Genomic DNA, 24,313 nt, shown 5'->3' on the forward strand with positions numbered 1-24,313 from the left:
GCTTGATTGTATATATTTTTCAGAAATTTTTTATCCTCTTTTCGGTTTTCGTGGATTTGACTTCTTTCTTATTATTGTAAACCTCTATGCTACCTTGACATGCGTTTGACATTATCTTAGTATATAATGTTGGATGTTTCTTTCTGAAATTTTGTCAACATTTTGATGACTCCTTCATCTTATTTTGGATGATTTGATGAATGATCAATATTAATGCCAAGTTGAAGCTTTGTTAATTTTGCCATCTCCTTTTCAAGATTTTTTCTTATGAGATGATTTTATGAATGGCTTCAATGATCACGAGTTTTATGCTTAAAACCTTATCTCCTTTTTGTTGATGACAAAGGGGGAGAAGAATGTGCAAAAGATTGATGACTTGTGCAAAATATGAATTGCAAAAGCTAATATGTTGTGTAATGCAAATGTCTTATATGCATCGATAGCATGACTTATATGAATTGCAAAAGCTTGTGTAATACAAATATCTTATATGCATCGATAGCATGACTTATATGAATTGCAAAAGCTTATGTAATGCAAATGTCTTATATGCATTGCAAATGTGATAGCATGACTTATATAAATTGCAAAAGCTTGTGTAATGCAAATATCTTATATAAATAGCAAATGTGATAGCATGACTTATATGAATTGCAAAAGCTAATATATTGTATACTGCAAATGTCTTATACGCATCGTAAAACTTGTTGAGAATATCGTAATATGAAAGTTTTTAGATTGGTTGTCGTTTCATCTCATGATCATATGAAATCATGCCTTACATTTATATCATGAGATTTATGTTAAAAGTTCATATCTCTTGTCGAAATGATAATTATCTTTTATCATTCCACTTGAAAATAATTTTCATAGCTTGAAATTATGAGAAATATGAAGTTTCATATTTGCTCATGCTTATAGAAAATAACGATAAGTTCAACAGATAGAACTTATCGGTTTGGGCTTGAATTCAAAGAAATTGAATTCAAGAGTTTTTATCTTCTCATTATATGACATTAAGATAGGGGGAGTTATGGTTAACTCCGTCATCAATTTATTGTCATCATCAAAAAGGGGGAGATTATTGAATCTCGGATTTTGATGATGAAATCAATTGATGGGTAAATTGATCTAATCTATATTATTGAGTCAAGTGTAGGATTAACTACGATAGCTTGAAGACATAAAGCAAGTCTACCGGAGTCAAGTTCGATGGGTGTTCGAGAATTCACCGAAAGTCTAAAGATTCGTCGGAGATGCTACCGGAACCAACCGAGAAGAAATCGGGGACTTGTCGAAGTTTTTGGAAGTCCACCAAAGAGATCGTCGGAGGTTCGTGGAGATCACTGAGAAGGCTCGGCTACTTGCTAAACTCGCCACAAGATCAGGAGCCTACTGGGAGTCCGCCAGAAGAAATCCGAGGGTGTAACGGAAGTCTGCCGGAAGATCGCCGGAAAGCTCACCGGAAGGAGACTCGACGTTTGCCGGTTGAAAACTTGCTTAGGACTATGTTTTTAGTTACGTAGTTTGCATGTAATTAGGGTTAGGATTAAGCGATAATCCTATATCTTGGTTAGGGGCCAATTGGGCCCGATATTACTTGGTTTGGGCCAGATTTAAAGCCCATCTAGTGACCCATAGGGTTAAGCGGTGGCACCGCCCAGAACCCGAGGATCGGGCAGTGGTATCGCTAGACTGGGTGGTGACACCACCTGTTGGGAAATCATGGGGGGGCGACATCATCATATGCGCAGCGGAAGAACAAGAAAACAAAAATCCCCTCGATTCCCAAAAAGATGTTCGTCGTCGTGCGAAGATTGGTGCGCAAAATCCGCAAAACACAAAACTGCGTATAGAGATTGTGTTACCTAGGGAGATCGTATATCCCTGTTTCCTTGCAGATCCTCAGGAGAGGGTGAAGGAGGTCAAGCGTCCTCCTCTCTAGCGGTGATCCACACAGCAGGGTTGCGACGACGCTCCTCAAAACTCCAGGCCTACTCTGAGGTGGAGAGGGAGAGGAGAATAGGAAGGGCAAGCAAAGACTCTAGCCTATGAGGCTGTGAATCCCTCCTATTTATAGAGATCCCGTGTCAAAACCCTAATGGGTCCTTTCCCTAGTGGGTATTGGATCTGCATCCAATAAGACAAGGGCTCCGTCGGATATCTCATATCCGAACCTCTACTCATCGCAATGCCTACCATATGTGTGTGACCCTCTAGGCCCAATATCGAGCTGGCCGTGAGTCATACCTGTCAGAACTCCTTCTAACTAAGTGAATTATTATCTCTGTAATAATTCACTCGACTCATCGACTACGGAAGTACTAGGCCACTACGCCGTAGTCCCCAGACGATACAGGGGAATCCAATCCATTGGACCTGTCTGTCCTCAGTTACCATGTACCTATAGTCCCTCATCCATCTAATATCCCAGAGACCGTATATCGAGCATGGTGCTGTCAGACCCATACGGTTTCTACTTGAGTCTCGCTCTAATCAGATTCTCCCGGAGAACTCTTTCTCTCTCAACCCGAATGACCCTGGCCAGGGATTTGTCTGAGCAAGAACACATGGGATATTCCTCTCATGATACCGAGAGTGGATGATCCTCTGTCGACACTCAATAGCCCTCGTAAGGTCGACTACCACTCCCAATGACCAGCTGTACTAGATCTGGGAACAGCCAAACCTATAAGTCTGGTATCAAAGAGTGGAGCACTCATATAGGACATCCTTGGTGTCTCAAGTCTAAGAACCAGATACACCACTAGGACTACGGAATCGTTGTCTGACAATAAGGCATCATCAACCATCCAGCATTCCGTAAGCGGATCAATCAGTGAACTCATTCTCCAATGAGCACCTGTACTATATCCCTAGTGTCCCTACACGAGCAGCTATGAGACCAGCTGCATCCATCATATGGACGGGTATACAGCACACCAGTCTATCCGGTTATCACGATGTCCCTCTCGAGTAACCTATGACCGGGATTATTTAGGATATGTGTTTAAAGGTGAATCGATCTCATTATCGTGATCTCATCACGATCCGATTCCCATTGCACAAATCCAAGGACATCACAATACATATGCATTTATGCAATAGTTATAAAGTGATATACGCCAAAAATATAATAAGCAAAAAGATTCTGTATCAAGTCACACGTGCCATCACTCACGTGATTGGCTTGCTGGGCACTTATGACTAGCAATCTCCCACTTGACCTAAAGCCAATCACCTATGTGTCTGATCCCCATCAGACCCCTGTGACGCTCAAAGACAATCTGAGACAATGGCTTTGTTAGTGGATCTGCAATGTTATCTTCGGATGGAACTCTTTCCACTGCTACATCTCCTCGGGTCACGATCTCTCTGATAAGGTGGAACCTCCTCAGAACATGCTTAGATTTCTGATGAGACCTAGGTTCCTTCGCTTGAGCAATTGCCCCGTTGTTGTCGCAATATAGGGAAATCGGCTCCTCACTATCCGGCACGACTCCCAAATCTGTGATGAACTTCTTCAACCAGACTCCCTCCTTTGCTGCATCTGATGCAGCAATGTACTCCGCCTCTGTGGTCGAGTCAGCAGTGGTATCTTGCTTGGAACTCTTCCAGCACACTGCTCCTCCATTCAAGGTGTACACATACCCTGAATTCGACTTGCTATCATCGACATCAGACTGAAAACTTGAGTCAGTGTAGCCTTCAACCTTAAGGCTATTACCTCCATATACTAGTAAAAGATCCTTAGTCCTTCTCAAGTACTTAAGGATACACTTTACTGCTTTCCAGTGCTCCAAGCCTGGATCCGCCTGATACCTGCTCGTGACACTCAGAGCATGCGCTATATCAGGCCTAGTACATAGCATGGCATACATGATAGACCCTATTGCTGAGGCATAAGGTATCATATCCATGTTCGCCCTTTCTTCTGGAGTCTTTGGGGACATACTCGTAGAAAGCGATATCCCATGTCTCATCGGTATGAGACCTCTTTTGGAATTTTCCATGCCAAACCTTTTGATAATAGTTTCTATGTACCTGGACTGGGACAAGCCAAGCATCCTTTTGGATCTATCTCTATAGATTCTAATCCCCAAGATATAAGATGCTTCTCCTAAGTCCTTCATGGAGAAGTGTCTAGATAACCAAGCCTTTATTGTGGATAGCATTCCTATGTCATTCCCAATGATGAGGATGTCATCCACATATAACACCAAAAAGCTAATAGCGCTCCCACTTACCTTTCTGTATACACAAGGCTCATCTTCGTTCTTAACGAAGTCATAAGATCTGATTGCCTCATCAGATCTTATGTTCCAACTTCGGGAAGCTTGCTTTAGTCCATAAATGGATCTAAGCAACCTACACACCTTATCTGGGCAGTTCTTGGACACGAATCCCTCAGGTTGCATCATATACACCTCCTCCTCCAGGTTCCCGTTGAGGAATGCGGTTTTCACATCCATCTGCCAGATCTCATAATTATAGTGTGCTGCAATAGCCAATAGAATTCTGATGGATTTTAGCATTGCTACGGGTGAGAAAGTTTCGTCGTAGTCAACACCTTGCCTTTGACGATACCCCTTAGCCACTAGCCTTGCTTTATAGGTCTCTACCTTTCCATCTACTCCGATCTTTTTCTTAAAAATCCACTTGCAACCGATGGGTACAATACCTTCGGGTGCATCAACTAGGTTCAAACCTTATTGGAGTACATAGAATCCATCTCAGAATTCATGGCTTCTTTCCACTTCCCGGAGTCTATACTCATAATAGCCTCCTCGTAGGTCTGAGGATCAATATCCTCTACATCCTCTGCTCTAATATGTCCCACATATCTCTCAGGAGGATGGGATACTCTATCAGACCTGCGTAAAGTTGAAACTTGTGTATTAGATACCTGAACAGACTCGGGCTGTAGAGTGGTGCTTGAGCTTGGTTCTCCAACCTCGCTCAATTCTATCATTCTCCCACTGTCTCCGTCAAGAATGTGTTCCTTCTCAAGGAACACTGCTCTCTTAGCTACAAAGATCTTTTGGTCCTCGAGATGATAGAAGTAATACCCACAAGTTTCCTTGGGGTATCCCACAAATTTACATCGCCCTGTCCTTGATTCTAACTTATCGGGGTTGTGTCTTTTAACATGGGCAGAGCAGCCCCAAATCTTAACTACTTTAAGATCAGGCTTCTTCCCTTTCCATATCTCATATGGTGTAGACACCACCGACTTAGTTGGAACTTTGTTCAGAAGGTAAGCTGCGGTTTCTAGGGCATATCCCCAGAATGAGATGGGTAGGTCAGCGAAACTCATCATGGACCGTACCATATCTAATAATGTACGATTTCTCCTTTCAGAGACACCATTGAGCTGAGGTGTATAAGGAGGTGTCCATTGGGATAATATCCCATGGTCCTTGAGGAAGTGAGTAAACCCTGTACTTAAGTACTCACCTCCTCGATCTGATCGAAGAGTTTTGATACTCTTTCCAGTCTGGTTCTCCACCTCATTCTTATACTCTCTGAATTTCTCAAAGGCCTCGGACTTGTACTTCATTAAGTACACATATCCATACCTTGAGAAATCATCAGTAAATGTAATGAAGTAGGAATAACCTCCAATGGCATGAGTTGACATGGGTCCACATACATCACTATGTATGAGTTCCAACAACTCAGTGGCTCTCTCTCCAGTTCCACTAAATGGAGAGTTGGTCAGTTTTCCACGAATGCAAGGCTCACAAGTTGCATATGACACATAGTCGAATGGATCTAGATATCCATCATTTAGCAACTTTTGAATCCTTCTTTCATGGATGTGACCTAGCCTACAATGCCACAGGTATGCACTGTTCAACTCATCTCGTTTCCTTTTGGACATATTTATATTCATGATATGTGGAGTGGTGTCTAACATAAATAAACCATTATGCAATGTTCCTTTCGTGATGATCTTATCATCTAATAATATCGAACAACCATTGTTCTCAAAAACAAATTTATATCCACTAACTGTTAAACATGAAATGGAGATAATGTTTTTGATAATAGAAGGAACAAAATAACATGCATCTAATGCAATAAAAGCTCCACTAGGCAGATGTAGGGCGACCTCACCAACAGCTAAAACAGCAACTTTTGCTCCATTACCCATCTTGAGGTCCATCTCGCCTCTCTCTAGTCTCCTAGGCCTTGCCAGAACTTGCAACGAATTACATATATGATAAGCACTACCGGTATCTAATACCCATGTGTTATCATAAGAGTCTGACAAATGGAGACCGATCATGAATGTACCTGAAGCTTCATCAAGCTTTTGTTTCGCCCTTTCTGCAAGGTACTCTTTGCAGTTTCTCTTCCAGTGCCCATCTTTACCACAGTGGAAGCACTGGCCTTTGTCCTTTGTTGGGTCTTTCTTAGCAACCTTTGCTTTACCTTGTTTGCCCTTGCCCTTTCCCTTCTTAAGGGACCTTTCTGCTTTCCTTTTCTTTCTGGTCTCACCAGTGTAGAGAACTGGCTTCTCTTTCTTAATAGTACTCTCTACCTCCCTCAACATATTGAGGAGCTCTGGGAGAGTCACCTCAAGCTTGTTCATATTAAAGTTCATTATGAACTGTGAAAAAGAATCTGGTAGGGACTGAAGCACAATGTCCACACACAAGTTATCCTCTAGGACCATTCCTAGACCTGTGAGTTTCTCTATCCACTCAATCATCTTTAGGACATGGTTCTGAACCGGTGTCCCCTTAGTCATCCTAGCGCGGAAAAGGCTCTTGGATATCTCATATCGTTGAGTCCTTCCCTGTTCCTCAAACAATTTACGGACATGTAGGAGAATGGATCTGGCATCCATCTTTTCATGTTGTCTCTGTAACTCTGGAGTCATAGAGCCCAACATATAGCACTGAGCAAGAGTGGAGTCATCAATGTACTTCACGTAGCGAGCGATCTCATCCTCGCTTGCCCCTTCTTCGGGCGTAGGCATCACTGTATCAAGGACGTACACGATTTTCTCCGCTGTGAGAACAATTCTCAAGTTACGGAGCCAATCCGTATAATTTGGACCAGTGAGGCGGTTGACATCAAGTATGCCACGTAAGGGATTTGAAAGCGACATTTTCTGAAAATAAAGATGTAGCAAAAATGAATAACATGCAGATTTTGCAAGAAATAAACTATCAAGATATGGACTTCTATCTTAATATGCTCCCACTATTTTACTAACGAGTCACGCGACACCCTCAGCACGTGAAACGGAAGTCTCCGGCAGACTTCTAGTGGGGATCAGGATCCAATCAGCGTCTTAGTGTAACCTCGAGGGACTCGACCAATCACACTAAGCCTAAAAGGTAGACAACTCTTGCCGATCACAACTCCTTGTGATTCCCGTCCTGTTCGGCCTCCGAATCACCATGGCCTCGAGGGACTCGACCAACCATGATGCTCGGTTAAGTCAACACCTTCGTTACAAGATGAGTCTGATTTGATGATATACCCTCGAGGGACTCGACCAAGCATATCATGCCCTCAGGTCACCGGTGACATCTCTATGTCATAAGCAAGATAGCGAATCACGATATAGGTGAGTCTCGAGGGACTCGACCAACTCAACCTACACCGGGATTCGGTTCCTACTCATAACGATGGAAGGCCACGTGGGTCAATCTAATTGCCTCACGTTTACCGACTTAATATTATCGAGAGATGTTTCTATGATTTGGTCTCCTATTATGACATGTCACACATGTACATATTTAATATATATCTACATCGCATGCAAATATATATACATATCTAGTATGTGTATAAGCAATCACACCAGATGATCATGGACCACAACCTAATATGATTAGGCCCGAGCCAGTAGGCCTAATCACTCACATCAAGATCTATGTGTGCAACGGTGCATCTCCATGCCTTGTGATCGTCCATCTCGTCCTCGTTGGTTCCGTCGACATCTTGATGCATCTTCATGCATCACGATCGTCCGTCTCGTGGGTCCCGCTATGGCTTCCACGCTCCCGCTGTGCCTCCTCATGTGATTACAACTTAATCATAGGCACGCAGGCCCGACAATAAACGAGAAATATAATGGAGGTTCGCAGACCTCAATAATAATAATCACAAGTACACACATCACACGGTCCATGATCATCCGTCCACTCATCATACATCACATGTATAAATAATCGTCATTATGTAGGACTACTAGATAATAAAAATAATAATCAACTAAACCTTTTAATTAATTAATATTTTCTGAAATCAGGGATATATAGGGAATTTCTCAATTCCTAAGGGTATTTTCGTAATTTGGACAAAAGACAGAAACTGGAATTTCTCAAATTCCGAGGGGCAAAACTATCTTTTGCGCAGAAAACCCTAATACCCTTTCCCCTTTTCGATGCTGCGCCGCCGCCGCCGCCACCCTGCCGGCGGCGGCCTGTGCGGCGAGGGCGAGGGCACTGCCCTCGCCTGCAGGTGGCACGCCCGCTGGGGTCGCTGCCGCTGCAGGTGGGCGCCCCCGCGGGCGCCGCCGCCTTCGCGGGCGGTTCTGCCCGCGAGTCAGCGCCCGCAGGTGGTGCTGTCTCGCTGGCGGCCGCCCCTGCGGGGTTTTTGCCCGTGGGAGCAGCGGCCACAGGCGCCACTGCCCTGCGGTGCCTCAGCCCGCGCTGCTGCCCCGCGGCGCCTCTGCCCGCGGGCTCAGTGGCCGCAGGCGCTTCTACCGAGCGGGCTCCCAGCCCCGCGGGCCGCAAGCCTGCTGCAAGCAGATCGCCGGCCGGCTACTGCAGGCACAGCGCTTGCGCATGCGCCGGCGCTGTGCTGCCTGGCTGCGGCTGCGGCTGGCTGCAGGCATGCAGATCGAGGGCAGCAACTGTTGCTGCCCTTCCTTGCTTTTGCGTCAACGATTTTGACGTCAATATTCTTCCTAAACACAACACACGCAGTTCAAAAACCAATCATTCGCACGAACAACCTGGCTCTGATACCACTGTTGGGAAATCATGGGGGGGCGACATCATCATATGCGCAGCGGAAGAACAAGAAAACAAAAATCCCCTCGATTCCCAAAAAGATGTTCGTCGTCGTGCGAAGATTGGTGCGCAAAATCCGCAAAACACAAAACTGCGTATAGAGATTGTGTTACCTAGGGAGATCGTATATCCCTGTTTCCTTGCAGATCCTCAGGAGAGGGTGAAGGAGGTCAAGCGTCCTCTCTAGCGGTGATCCACACAGCAGGGTTGCGACGACGCTCCTCAAAACTCCAGGCCTACTCTGAGGTGGAGAGGGAGAGGAGAATAGGAAGGGCAAGCAAAGACTCTAGCCTATGAGGCTGTGAATCCCTCCTATTTATAGAGATCCCGTGTCAAAACCCTAATGGGTCCTTTCCCTAGTGGGTATTGGATCTGCATCCAATAAGACAAGGGCTCCGTCGGATATCTCATATCCGAACCTCTACTCATCGCAATGCCTACCATATGTGTGTGACCCTCTAGGCCCAATATCGAGCTGGCCGTGAGTCATACCTGTCAGAACTCCTTCTAACTAAGTGAATTATTATCTCTGTAATAATTCACTCGACTCATCGACTACGGAAGTACTAGGCCACTACGCCGTAGTCCCCAGACGATATAGGGGAATCCAATCCATTGGACCTGTCTGTCCTCAGTTACCATGTACCTATAGTCCCTCATCCATCTAATATCCCAGAGACCGTATATCGAGCATGGTGCTGTCAGACCCATACGGTTTCTACTTGAGTCTCGCTCTAATCGGATTCTCCCGGAGAACTCTTTCTCTCTCAACCCGAATGACCCTGGCCAGGGATTTGTCTGAGCAAGAACACATGGGATATTCCTCTCATGATACCGAGAGTGGATGATCCTCTGTCGACACTCAATAGCCCTCGTAAGGTCGACTACCACTCCCAATGACCAGCTGTACTAGATCTGGGAACAGCCAAACCTATAAGTCTGGTATCAAAGAGTGGAGCACTCATACAGGACATCCTTGGTGTCTCAAGTCTAAGAACCAGATACACCACTAGGACTACGGAATCGTTGTCTGACAATAAGGCATCATCAACCATCCAGCATTCCGTAAGCGGATCAATCAGTGAACTCATTCTCCAATGAGCACCTGTACTGTATCCCTAGTGTCCCTACACGAGCAGCTATGAGACCAGCTGCATCCATCATATGGACGGGTATACAGCACACCAGTCTATCCGGTTATCACGATGTCCCTCTCGAGTAACCTATGACCGGGATTATTTAGGATATGTGTTTAAAGGTGAATCGATCTCATTATCGTGATCTCATCACGATCCGATTCCCATTGCACAAATCCAAGGACATCACAATACATATGCATTTATGCAATAGTTATAAAGTGATATACGCCAAAAATATAATAAGCAAAAAGATTCTGTATCAAGTCACACGTGCCATCACTCACGTGATTTGCTTGCTGGGCACTTATGACTAGCACCACCCAGCACCCGAGAGGTCCGGTGGTGGCACTTCCAGTACACTATTAGTGTTAGACATTAACAGGCGGTGGCACCGCCAACATCGGGAACCCAAGATAATTCAAAATTTGGAGCCCAAATTTGAATCCTCTTAGGGCCTATAAATACTCCTTAATTCTCAATAGAGAATACACTTTTTGAGAAGCAATAGATTGAGACAAAAGCCTTTATAAAGTTATTAGCAAGCCTTATTTTCAATTGCTTGAGTATTCACCTCCTTCCTTTTCGTTAAAAATTTGTAAGAGTGTGAACCACTTGTAAAAGTTGTAAGAAGGGTATTTGTCCTTCTTCTTCAAAGTGATTTGCTAGTGGAAGTTGGGAGCCTCATCGAAGAAGGCTTCGCAAGTGGATGTAGGTCATTTGACCGAACCACTTTAAATTGGTGTGTTCCTTGAATGTGTGAGTACTTACCTTTTTGAAATTGTTATTTGCACTATAGCAAGCTTTCGTTTTCATCTTCTCACTTTACTCAAGTTATTGTCGAATCGAAATCTCCTTACATTTACGAATTCGGTTTCAAACTTACAAGTTTTAATCTACTACACTAATTCACCCGCCTCCCCCCCCCCCCCCTCTTAGTGCCACTTCGATCCTGACACCTACCTCTTGGGAACACAAATTCGAATCTTTGATAGCACTATATGTGAGTTAATTGGAATTGTCGAAAAGGATAGGGATTGTTATTTTAGAAATAAATGGGATATCAATGCAATCGGAGCAACTTACTCCGAAGCCTTAGAAATTGTTTTTGCAAATCCGAACCCAGGTATAATTCCCAAAAGTTACGAGCACTTATTGCCCTTTAACTCTAAATTTTTTTATCACATCATGATAAGCATCCTACTTCCTAAACAATTTCATCATGATGAGATTAGTCAAATAGAGTTAAGTACTATGTATTGGATTATGACCGACCAAAATAATTATTTTGGATACTTAATCCGGCAACATATGCAGGACATAATACCTAAAGACTCAATGTTACCGTATGAGAGGTTAGTCACTCGATTAATGCTTGCTTATAATATTTGTGTCTCACCCGATGAAGAAATAATCTAGGTTGATCGATTTAACACTATCAATAGAAACCTACTCAAGAGACTTAGGTGCACTTTTGGCAATGGTATATTGATTAGACAACCTAGAAGGACTGATCCAGTTTCCTCACCAGTAGAACACCCTGAAACACCCATTTTTAAGGGAAATGAATCTCCTCCTCCTAGTCCCTTTAGTGCAGCACCTTCAGAACTAGCTCCTGCATCATCTTCTGAAGATCCTATCATGGCAGAATTAAATCAAATCAAATCACAACAAGAGCAACTCAAATCACAGCAAGAGCAAATCCAATTATAGCAAGTTGAAATTTTGAGAGAACTACGACAGATGAATCAGAAGATAGATGTTATGTATAGGAACTCTGGAATTCCTCCGAAGGAATAATCGTTGTGTTAAGCCTTTCTTATTATTGTAAACCTCTATGCTACCTTGACATGCATTTAACATTATCCTAGTATATGATGTTGGATGTTTCTTTCCAAAATTTTGTCAACATTTTGATGGCACCTTCATGTTATTTTGGATGATTTGATGTCTTTCTTGAATAATCGATCTTAATGCCAAGTTGAAGCTTTGTCAATTTTGACATCTCCTTTTCAAGATTTTTTTTCTTACAAGATGATTTTATTAATGGTTTCAATGATCATGAGTTTTATGCTTGAAAACTCATCTCCTTTTTGTTGATGATAAAGGGGGAGAAGAATGTTCAAAAGATTGATGACTTGTGCAAATATGAAATTACCATGACTTATATGTATCATATTGCAATAGCTTATATGTTGTATAATGCAATGAAAAATATCTTATATATGTTATATTCCTTAAAAGCATCGTAAAATTTTTTGGGCATATCGCATATTAAAGTTTTTAGATTGGTTGTCGTATCATGTTTATCATTTTTTTTTATATATGATAAGCAATCATCTCATGATCATATGAAATCATGCTTTGCATTTATATCATGAGATTCATGTTGAAATTTTAAATTATTATTATTTCTTATCGAAATGATAATTGCCTTTTATCATTCGGCATAATTTTCATACCTTGAAATTATGAGAAACACGAAGTTTCATATTTGCTCATGCTTATTAAGAATATTGATAAGTTCAACGGATAGAACTTATTGGTTTAGGCTTGAATTCAAAGAGATTAAATTCAAGTGTTTTTATCTTCTTATAATATGGCATATAGATAGGGGGAGTTATGATTAACTCCGTCATCAATTGATTGTCATCATAAAAAAGGGGGAGATTTTTAAATCTCGGATATTGATGATGAAGTCAATTGATGGGTTAATTGATCTAATCCATATTACTAAGTTAAGTATGCAGGATTAACTACGATAGCTTGAAGATATAAAGCAAGTTTACCAGAGTCAAGTTTGATGGGTGTTCGAGAGTCCACCAAAAGTCCGAAGAATTGTCGGAAGTGCTGCTGGAACCAACCGAGAAAGAATCAGGGACTTGCCGAAGTTTTTGGAAGTCCGCCTAAAAGATCATCGAAGGTTCACGGAGATCACCGAGAAGGTTCGGATACTTACCAAAGACTCGTTGAACTTACCATAAGACCGGGAGCCTGCTGGGAGTCTGCCGGAAGAAATCCGAGAGTGTATCAAAAGTCCACCGGAAGTTCGCCGGAAAGCTCGCCGGAAGGAAACTTGATGTTGCCGGTTAAAAATTTGCTTAGGGCTATGTCTTAATTTCATAGTTTGTATATAATTTGGGTTAGGATTAAGGGTTAATCTTATAACCCGGTTAGGGGCCAATTGGGCCCGAGTTTGGATTGGTTTGGGCCAAGTTTGGAGCCCAACTAGTGAGCTGGAATAGTCTAGAGAGTGGCACCGTTGGACTAGGCAGTGGCACTGCCCAGAACCCAAGAGATCCGATGATGGCACCGCCAATACACTGTCAGTGTCAGACATTGATAGGCGGTGGCACTGCCCAGAACCCAAGAGATCCGATGGTGGCACCGCCAATACACTGTTAGTGTCAGACATTGATAGGCGGTGGCACCGCCAACACCGAAAAACTCAAAAGTAATTCAAATTTAGAGCCCAAATTTGAATCCTCTTGGGGCCTATAAATACACCTCAATTCTCAGTAGAGAATACACCTTTTTGAGAAGTTAGAAAGTGAGAAAAAGCTCTAGCAAAGTCTTGTTTTCAATAGCTTAAGTGTTCACCTCCCTCTTTCTCTTTAAAAAAATCTATAAGAGTGTGAACCACTTGTAAGAAGGTTGTAAGAGGGGTATTTGGTCCTTCCCCTTCAAAGTGATTTACTAGTGGAAGTTGGGAGCCTCATCGAAAAAGGCTTCGAAAGTGGATATAGGTCATTTGACCGAACCACTATATATCGTGGGATTCCTTGAATGTGTGAGTATTTAGTTTTATGAACCATTTCCCTACTTAGCTGCAAATCGTTCGGTTTTCATCTCTCTACTCGTGACTACCTTTACTCGAGCTATTTTAGCTAAGTCATCCTTTGTCGAATCAAAATATCTATAAATTTACGAAATCGATTTCAAACTTACAAGTTTTAATCCGCTGCACTAATTCACCCCCCCTCTTAGTGCCGCTCCGATCCTAACAGTTTACAATGATAAAATGGGGGAAAAAAATAGCTAGCATCTCAAGAGAACCAAATTTTCTAGCTTGAATGATAAACTTAGACATGTTAGATCTCTCAAATGCATAAATTCTTCTTATACATTTTTCGGATCATGATCTTGATTTCTCGATTTCTAGACTTGAATCTTCTTTTTGAATCAAGATCATTTCCCTATCATTCCTTCTATGTACAAAAGAAGATATATGTCAAAAATCATGACTTGATCTTTCATTTTTTATGATTAGACTAATGATTGGAATATTGATATAAATTTGTTATTTATCTTTGTCATGTTTTGAAAATTATTGTAAAGGGACAAAGAATTACAAAATTATAATTTTCTCTTATTTAGCTTGCATGATGATATATGCAAGAAGATGCCAAAACTTGTTAGCTTGCATGTTACAAATGGAGTAAAAATTGCTAGCTTACACTTCTCAAAAGAGAAGAAAGAACTCACTAGCTTACATGTTCTAAAGTGATAAATTTTTTTGCTAAATTGCTAATCTTTCAATGTTGCACTTCTCCTTTTGGTTGATGACAAAGGGGGAGAAGTCATGATGACAATCATGCATGGGATGATGTACTTGGATATTTTGATTATGCATGAGTTTATGTTGCATGCAATGATATGATTAATTGGGTCTTTTAATATTCATGATGTATGTAATGGTGAAATACTTATAATTTTTTTAATTCAAAGATTCTATCAATATGACATATTGATATAGAGAGTTTAGTTTAAACTCTGTCATCAATTAGTTGTCATCATAAAAAAGGAGGAGATTGTTGAATCTCGGATTTTGATAATAAAATCAATTGATGTGTTAGTCTTCTAATCTGCGTTTTGAGTGACGTAGGAATAGCTTCGATCAAGAGAGGCAAATTGATTAAAATGGGAGGAATCGAATGTTGGGTCAGAGTGGAACATATCAGAAGATTATACATCGAGTTGGAGGATCAGTTGACATGTCGGCAGAAGGCTTCATGCCATGAGTTTGGACATCGGGCCTAGAAGAGTGGACATTGGACCAAGAAGATCAGAGTTACGGAGTTCAACATATCGATTTGGCAAAAGGCCACAAAAGAGAACAATGCGCCGAAGGATTGAATGAAGCGCCGATGAACCAATGACATGCCGGACAACATAGGATTCTCTTGTAATCGATTATGTCTAGATTGAGTTAATTTAGAGTCTAATTGAGTCGGTTTAGAATGTAATTAGGCCAACTCAATTAGGGGACCAATTGGACCTGACTCAAGGCTGAATTGGGTTTGTTGTTTAGCTCATTTAGTATAGTGTAGCAGTGTTTGGCAATGGTACCACCCAGACAAAATCTTTAATATTGTGTCAGGTGATGGTACCGCTAGACTAGGCGGTGGTACCGTCCAGACACAGTCTTCAATACTGTGTCAGGCGGTGGTACCGCTAGACTAGGTGATGGTACCGCCCAAATATAGTTTCTCAAATTTTGTCAAGCGATAGTACCACCAGACTGAGTAGTGGTACTACCCAGTGTCAGTGTTGCAAGCGATGGTATCACCCAACACAGGTGGTGGTACCGTCAGTACCCGAGAAACCCAAGATTTTTTTTGCTCTAATTTTAAAGTTATTTGGGGTCTATAAATACCCTAGCTATTTCTACATGGAGAAGCAACACTTGAGCACGAAATTGAGTTTAAAAAGGGGGGAAAATAATTGAGAAAAAATTGGGAAACTCTCTTAGGATTTAGGATCACTTCTTCCTAGTATTTAGAAGTTTATCTAAAGGGAGAAGTAAGGTCTAAGAAAGAGAGGCTTGTAAGGGTTGTCTTCTAAACCTGTTAAAAGGAGAGAGAGTGTAAATGGGTAGTTGATCTTCGCCCATTGAAGGAATATCGTTAGTGGATGCCGGTGGCCTCGACGGAAGAGAAATCAAGAGTGGATGTAGGTCACATTGACCGAACCACTATAAAACTCGATTTACATTTACTCCTTGTAATTTAACTTTATTGCAAACTATCTTTTTTGCTTTACTTTCTCGTTACACTCTTACGAACGCTTTCAAGTTTACTATCTTTCTGAAACGGGTTTAATCGAAACGAAGATTTTCGAACTGATGATGTTTTTATCCACTACACTAATTCACCCCCCCTCTTAGTGCTGACTCGTTCCTAACAGTATTTCCACTATTATTTTGATTATAGACTATAATATTTCTTATCTCCTTAATAGCTTAAATGAAATAAAAAAATTTACATATCAAATCAATATTAATAGATTTAAAAAAAAAGATATATATGTCCAATAACTCATAAGTTTTGTTATTTATGGATAAGAATACATGTTATATAGGTTAAACAGGATTCTTTATGAGCTTAAACATATAAGTTTTCTTGCTTTCTTTGGATTTAAATTTATGGAATATTATTGAAAACGGATTTCAAAAGTCTTCTCTTCCAATGAACAATTGGAATGAGGGAGAAGAAAACTTTCTCTTTAAATGTCAAGGCTATGAATGTTTTGTTTTGCGCCTTAGATAAAAATGAGTTCAATCGAGTGTTTATTTATGAAATCACTTTTGATATTTGGCATACTCTTGAAACCACACACGAAGGCACAAGTAGAGTAAAATATTCTAAAGTAAATCTTTTGATGCATGATTTTGAGGTATTTCGAATGAAGCCAAGTGAAATTATTGTTGATATGTACACCTATTTTACGGATGTCGTCAATAGTTTAAAAGCTCTTGGCAAATGTTTTTTGAATTTTGAGCTTACTAACAAGATATTAAGATCCCTTCCAAAAAGTTAGGATCATAAAATAACGGCAATACAAGAAGCCCAAGACCTAAATAACCTTGCTCTTGAAGAACTTATTGGGTCAATAATGACCTATGAAATGACATGTAAGGCACATGATCAATTGAATGAACATGAGAACAACCTTCTAAAGAATAGGAAGGATTTGACACTTCGAACAATATAATACAACTTGAGTGATGACTTAAGTGATGATGATGATAACCTTGAACTCCTCACAATAAAGCTTAAAAAATTCTTAAAACAAGAATCAAAGAACAAAAATGAAGCTAAAAAAGAAGAAGCTACAAAAGAAGAAGAAAACACTCAAGGTGGCTTGAGACAAATCAAGTTCATCCGAAAATGAAGAACAAACCAACAAAGGCAAGGTGGCAAACTATGCCTTAACGGCTTCTGACAATGAGGTAACCAAAACCCCTTTGCTTTATTTTGAAATTACTTGATGCTTTTCATGAGTTATTTTTAATTAGTTAGTAAAAAATTAAAATAAAATAATATTGGGATCATGCTAGTAATTTTGAAAATGATATTGACCATTGCATGTTTTTTTAAAATATAACTAAATGGTAGGTATAAATCTAATACTTATACACTAATGCTCTTAATAAGCAATAATATGTATTTTGATGATTTCTATATAGCTTTTCTATTTTGATTAAAGATGCCTTATGAAACCATGCTTGATGATTTAATAATGCATAATGATCATGCTTAATGAGTTTATATTTTAAAATTATGCATGATAATACTTGTGATTTATGGATTATCGATCTTTGCCGTAATGAAAGTTCTTTTTTTGTTTTAAACGTTGATGCATGTTTTTATTTGATATAAAAATTTAGGTATGCTTAAATGAAATCAATTACAAAATATTGGAACTAAAAGAACTTGAACTATCTTTAATCTTATAGGAATCTATCTATGTTGCTTTCATTGAATTTTCTGAAAAGTGATTTTGATGATGATTTTGGATTCATTTTTGTATGATTCGTTTTAATAATGAGATGATATATCCAATTGAATCATTTATCGATGTTTGTGACTTGAGAAGATTTATCCAAACGAATGATATACTTATCTAAGAGAAGATTTACATATGATATACTTATCTAAGAGAAGATTTATCCAAACGAATCTTGATTCTTCACATTAATAATTTAAGATTTATTTGAATCAAAATATCTTATTTGATCTCCTATGATTCTATTCGTTATTTACTAAAACGGAGATTTGTCAAGATGAATCATTCACGAATTGATCTTTCATATTAATATCCTTCATGTCATGATTTTTATATGACTCCTTTATAATTATGATTTTTATATCTCATAATATAATTGAATCATTGATGAAAAAAAGTAGAGATTAATGAATCTATCTATGTCTTTTTTATGAATCTCTTGAAAATGATTTTGATTTGACAATTTGAATTTGAATGAGCTTGATCTTGATTTTTTGAGATTTATAACTTAAGATTTCTTATGCATGAATCAATATATTATGTCATTTGATCTCCTATGTTTCTTTTTGTTATTTATAAAAGAAGAGATTTGTTGAAATAAATCATGTCTTGTGGCATTCATGATTTGATATTAATATCTTTCATGTCATGATTTATTATTGATATTCATTTGTATTCATAAATTGTATATCTCATCACCAAATTATTTTTTTGTGATGAGTTGAACATTTACACCATTATGTTTTTCCCTTCTTCTTTCTTGTTTACAATGACAAAATGGGGAAAGAAAATAACTAGCATCTCAAAATAACCAAATTTGCTAGCTTGAAGGATAAACTTAGACATATTAGATCTCCCAAATGTATAAAGTCTTCTTATACATTTTTTGGATCATGATCTTGATTTCTCGATTTGTAGACTTGAATCTTCTTTTTGAATCAAGACTATTTCCCTATCATTCCTTCTATATAAAAAAGAAGAGATATGTCAAAAATCATGACTTGATCTTTCATTTTTTATGATTAGACTAATGATTGGAATATTGATATAAATTTGTTATTTATCTTTGTCATGTTTTGAAAATTATTGCAAAGGGACAAAGAATTACAAAATTATAAATTTCTCTTCTTTAGCTTGCATGATGATATGCAAAAAGATGCTAAAACTTGTTAGCTTGCACATTATAAATGGAGTAAAAATTACTAGCTTGCACTTCTCAAAAGAGAAGAAAGAACTCACTAGCTTACATGTTCCAAAGTGATAAAAGTTTTTTTGCTAAATTGCTAATCTTTCAATGTTACACTTCTCCTTTTTGTTGACGACAAAGGGGGAGAAGTCATAATGACAATCATGCATGGGATGATGTACTTGATAATTTGATTATGCATGAGTTTATGTTGCATGCAATAATATGATTAATTGGGCCTTTTAATATTCATGATGTATGCAATGGTGAAATACTTATAATTTTTTTAATTCAAAGATTCTATCAATATGACATATTGATATGGAGAGTTTAGTTTAAACTCTGTCATCAATTGGTTGTCATCATCAAAAAGAGGAAGATTGTTGAATTTCAGATTTTGATGATGAAATCAATTGATGTGTTAGTCATCTAATCTGCGTTTTGAGTGACGCAGGAATAGCTTCGATCAGGAGAGGCAAATTGATTAAAATAGGAGGAATCGAATATTAGGCCATAGTGTAACATGTCAGAAGACTAGACGTCGAGTTGGAGGATCACTCGACTTGTTGGCAGAAGGCTTCATGCCACGAATTTGGACATCGGGCCTAGAAGAGCGGACATTACACTAAGAAGAACGGAGTTGTGGAGTTCAACATGCCGATTGGGTAAAAGGCCACAAAAGAGGACGATGCGCCAGGATTGAATGAAGCGCTGATGAACCAATAACATGCCGGACAACATAGGATTCACTTGTAATCGATTATGTCTAGATCGAGTTAGTTTAGAGTCTAATTGAGTCGGTTTATAATGTAATTAGGCCAAATCAATTATGGGACCAATTGGACTTGAATCAGGGCTGAATTGGGTTTGTTGTTTAGCTCATTCAGTGTACTATAGCAGGGTCTGGCAGTGGTACCGTCTAAACACAATCTTCAATATTATGTCAGGTGATGATACCTCTAGACTTGATAGTGGTACCACCCCGAGACAGTCTTTAAGACTGTGTCAAGCGATGGTACCACCAGACTAGGTGGTGGTACCACCCAAATTTAGTCTCTCAGATTATGTTAGGCGGTAGTACCATCAGACTGAGTGGTGATACCACCCAGTCTCAATGCTGCAAGTGGTGGTACCACCCAACACAGGTGGTGGTACCGCCAGTACCCGGGAAACCTAGGATGAGACTTTTTTTTATTCCAATTTTGAAGTCATTTGGGATCTATAAATACCCCAGCTATTCCTATATAGAGAAGTAAGACTTGAGCATGAAATTGAGTTAAAAAAGGTGAAAAAATACTTGTGAAAAAATTGGAAAACTCTCTAAGGATTTAGGCTCACTTCTTCCTAGTATTTAGAAGTTTGTCTAAAAGGAGAAGTGAGGTCTAAGAAAGAGAGGCTTGTAAGGGTTGTCTCCTAAACCTGTGAAAAGGAGAAAGAGTGTAAATGGGTAGTTGATCTTTGCCCATTGAAGGAAGATCATTAGTAGATGCCGGTGGTCTTGACGGAAGAGGAATCAAGAGTGGATGTAGGTCATGATAACCGAACCACTATAAAACTCGGTTTACATTTACTCCTTGTAATTTAACTTTACTGCAAATTGTCTTACTTGCTTTGCTTTCTCATTACACTCTTATGAACGCTTTCAAGTTTAATATCTTTCTAAAATAGGTTTAATCAAAATGAAGATTTTCGAACCGATGACGTTATTATCTGCTGCACTAATTCACCTCCCCCCCCCTCTTAGTGTCGACTCGTTCCTAACAGTATTTGTACTAGTATTTTGATTATAGACTATAATATTTCTCATCTCCTTAATAGCTTAAATGAGATAAAAAAATTTACATATCAAATCAATATTTCTTAATAGATTTTTTAAAAAAGATATATGTCCAATAACTCATACGTTTAATTATTTATGGACAAGAAGACAAGTTATATAGGTTAAACAAGACTTTTATGAGCTTAAACAAACCCCACAAATTCTCAAATTGATATCTATTTTATTCATAATAACTTTTCTAAGTGCTAATATAAACATGCTCTCTAGATGAAAACTAATTATAATAGAGATGTCCTTTTTGTATATCTATACATAGATGATTTTATTTTTATATGTAATAGTCTCTTCATAATTAAAGATTTTAAATACTCAATGAAGGAGTTTGATATTACAGATTTAGGCCTAACAACTTATTTCTTAGGCATCAAAGTCATACAAAACAGTGAAGGGATTCTTATCTCATACGAGCATTACAAAAATGAAATCAAAGTTATTCGTCAAAGATTATTATAAAAGTCTAGTTTTATAACACTAGGGGGAATATAACACTAAGCTAATTACAGAAGGAGAAGATAAACTAATCCAATTTATTATAAAAGTCTAGTTTGATTATTAAGATATTTTATATACAGTCGATATACTATTTAGAGATGGATTAATATGTAGATTTATAGAAAATCTGTATCTTACTTGAATGTTGCTAAGAGGATATTACTATATATCAAGGGACAATTGACCATGATATGTTCTACTCTTTATATAAGAAGTATAATCAAGATTTATGTTGATAATAAGTTAATTATTATCTTAGCCAAAAATCCAACCGATCATGAAGGAATGGAATACATTGACACAAGATTTTATTTTATAAAATTTTATATCAAAAATAAAAAATAAAAAAAAAGTCGATCTACTTCATGGCAAGCGAACAAATAATGAATATACTCATAAAACTATTCAAATTTGAAGTATTTCAACAACTATAAATGAAGATTAGTATGATCGATATAACAACTTTAGGGGGGAAATGTTAAAATTATACTTGTCTATATGAAGAAATTCATTGTATAAAAAGATGAAGTACATTAAAGGCTCTATTCTAAATTAACTATTAGTTCTTGAAAAAAGAAAATAGTTACTTGAAATAAAGAGATTAATATTAAAATAGAATATATATGATGTACTCATGGGGACTATATAAATCCTAGGGTCATAAAGATTATAAATTCAGAGTTATAGTAAGAATAGTTTGAGTGTAATAATATTACGTTATTTTGTTCTTATTAGTCAGTTATACTCTTGCTCTATCTCTTCTCCCTATCCATTCAACACATGTTCTTTGTCATCATAGTTATCATCATCATAACTATAGAATTTTAGTGAATTTTGATTTTTTTTTTTTTTGTCCCTTTGGTTATAGGAGTCTAGATATTCTTATTAAGATTTCTGAGAAAAAATATTTAGGTTACAAATGTGAATCATTAAGGTTTCTTTCTTTTCCTTTTTTAGTAGGATTAATTTGAAAAAAAATTGTGTTTGCTTTAATGTGGACCCAACTTTTTAGTTGACGGAATATATAATCTGAATAATTTACTTCAAATCCGATTATTTAGCGCCACATCATAATGCATAGTGAATAAGCAAAAAAATAAATGTGTTTCCAATAATTATTTGAAAATTTCCTTACAATTTGCTTTCAAGTTTAACTGAATCAAATAAACAAAGTAAATGATTATTTGTTGAGGGGAAAAAACATAAATATGAATAATCCAAGTTTATTATGAATCTGAAATATATTAATATTTTATCACAGACAAGAAGGACCCTCACAAATATTATAGTAGATAGTTTACCCATCACGTGCCCAATATATAAAAATTTAATTTATCAGGAATATATTAGGATGATTTTCTTAACAATCCATCTTGGGTATTTTCTAAACATTACCTCTCATTTTAATTTTTCTCAAATGATACTTAATTTAAAAATAATCCAAATTGCCCCTCTTCCATCATTGTCATCGCCTCCACTATCGCTACAACCCACCGTTCTCCCTTCCCCCTCCTTTGCTTCCCTTCTTCGCTCTCTCCTTCTCCTTCTCTCCTGTTCTTCTTCTCCCTTCCCTATTCTTTTCATCTCCCCTTCTTTTCTATTTTCTATCGTCTACCCTATTCTTCTCCTTGGCTCATTCTTCTCGCTCCTCCCCTCTCCATATATATTGACGATGGACAATATGCAATGATTGTAGGTAAACAATATGTAGCAATGGATGGTGCTGAAAACAATGATAGTGGCAATGATGGAGGAGGGATAGTTTAGAAAATTTTTAAATTATAGATATTATTTTTAAAAATTAAAATAGGAAATATTATTTTAAAAATACTCAAAATATAGATAATTTTAAGAAAATCATCCAATATATTTTATTGATAAGCTCACTTGAATAAAAACTTATTAGAAGGATTTCTCTAATAGTCCAAAACTTTATTTCAATTTCATTGTATCCATAACTTATTAGGTTAATTTATATTCATAACATTTATAAAGTAGGATGGTTCTGTTGAAAGAGGATAGAGAGGATAAAGGATATAAATTATAAAAGAAGCATGATTGTATTCACATGTCTTCTCTTCTTATTTATACAGATTAGGTGGGAGAATTTTCCTCAACAGATTAGAGGATTTCCCTCAATAGAGTAGAGAGATTTTCTCATGGTGCTCCTATCAAGGACGGCCAATCTTGGATCGATGTAATGCAAAAATATGGCGAGCGAAAGGCTACGTGAGTGAGTCGGCTAACTGATCAACCGAATGGACATGAGAAACTCGTAGTTGACAGTAGACAATTTGAACTCGCATAAAATGGAAGTCGATAGCAATTTGTTTCATGCAAGAGTGGAACACCGGATTAACACACAGATAGGTAGCTCTGACATTGTCACAATATATTGTAGGAGTGGAGTTGATGTTGAGTTCTTTGAGTAGATTTATGACCCAATTGAGTTCTGCAATAGCAATGGCGATGGCACGGTATTCAGCTTCAGTTGTAGACCGTGCGATTGTCTTTTGCTTCTTAGAACTCCAATTGATTGGATTAGCACCAAGGAAGATAATATACCCCAATGTGGATGTTCGATCATCAAAGTTGTCTGCCCAATCAGCATCGGTAAAGGCATGAAGCTAAAGTGGAGAGTATTTACGAAAAAAGACACCATGATTGAGGGTCCCCTTGAGATATCGTAGGACTCGTTTGACCGTAGACCAATGCATAGTAGACGGCCTCTGCATAAACTATGATAATTTATTGACTACAAATGAGATGTCGGGATAGGTGAGAGGTAAGTACTATAGGGAACCAACGACTTGTCGGTATTGAGTCGGTTCCA

The sequence above is a fragment of the Musa acuminata genome, chromosome BXJ3-1, assembly GCF_036884655.1.
Source record: "Musa acuminata AAA Group cultivar baxijiao chromosome BXJ3-1, Cavendish_Baxijiao_AAA, whole genome shotgun sequence".
NCBI classification, from domain to species: Eukaryota; Viridiplantae; Streptophyta; class Magnoliopsida; order Zingiberales; family Musaceae; genus Musa; species Musa acuminata.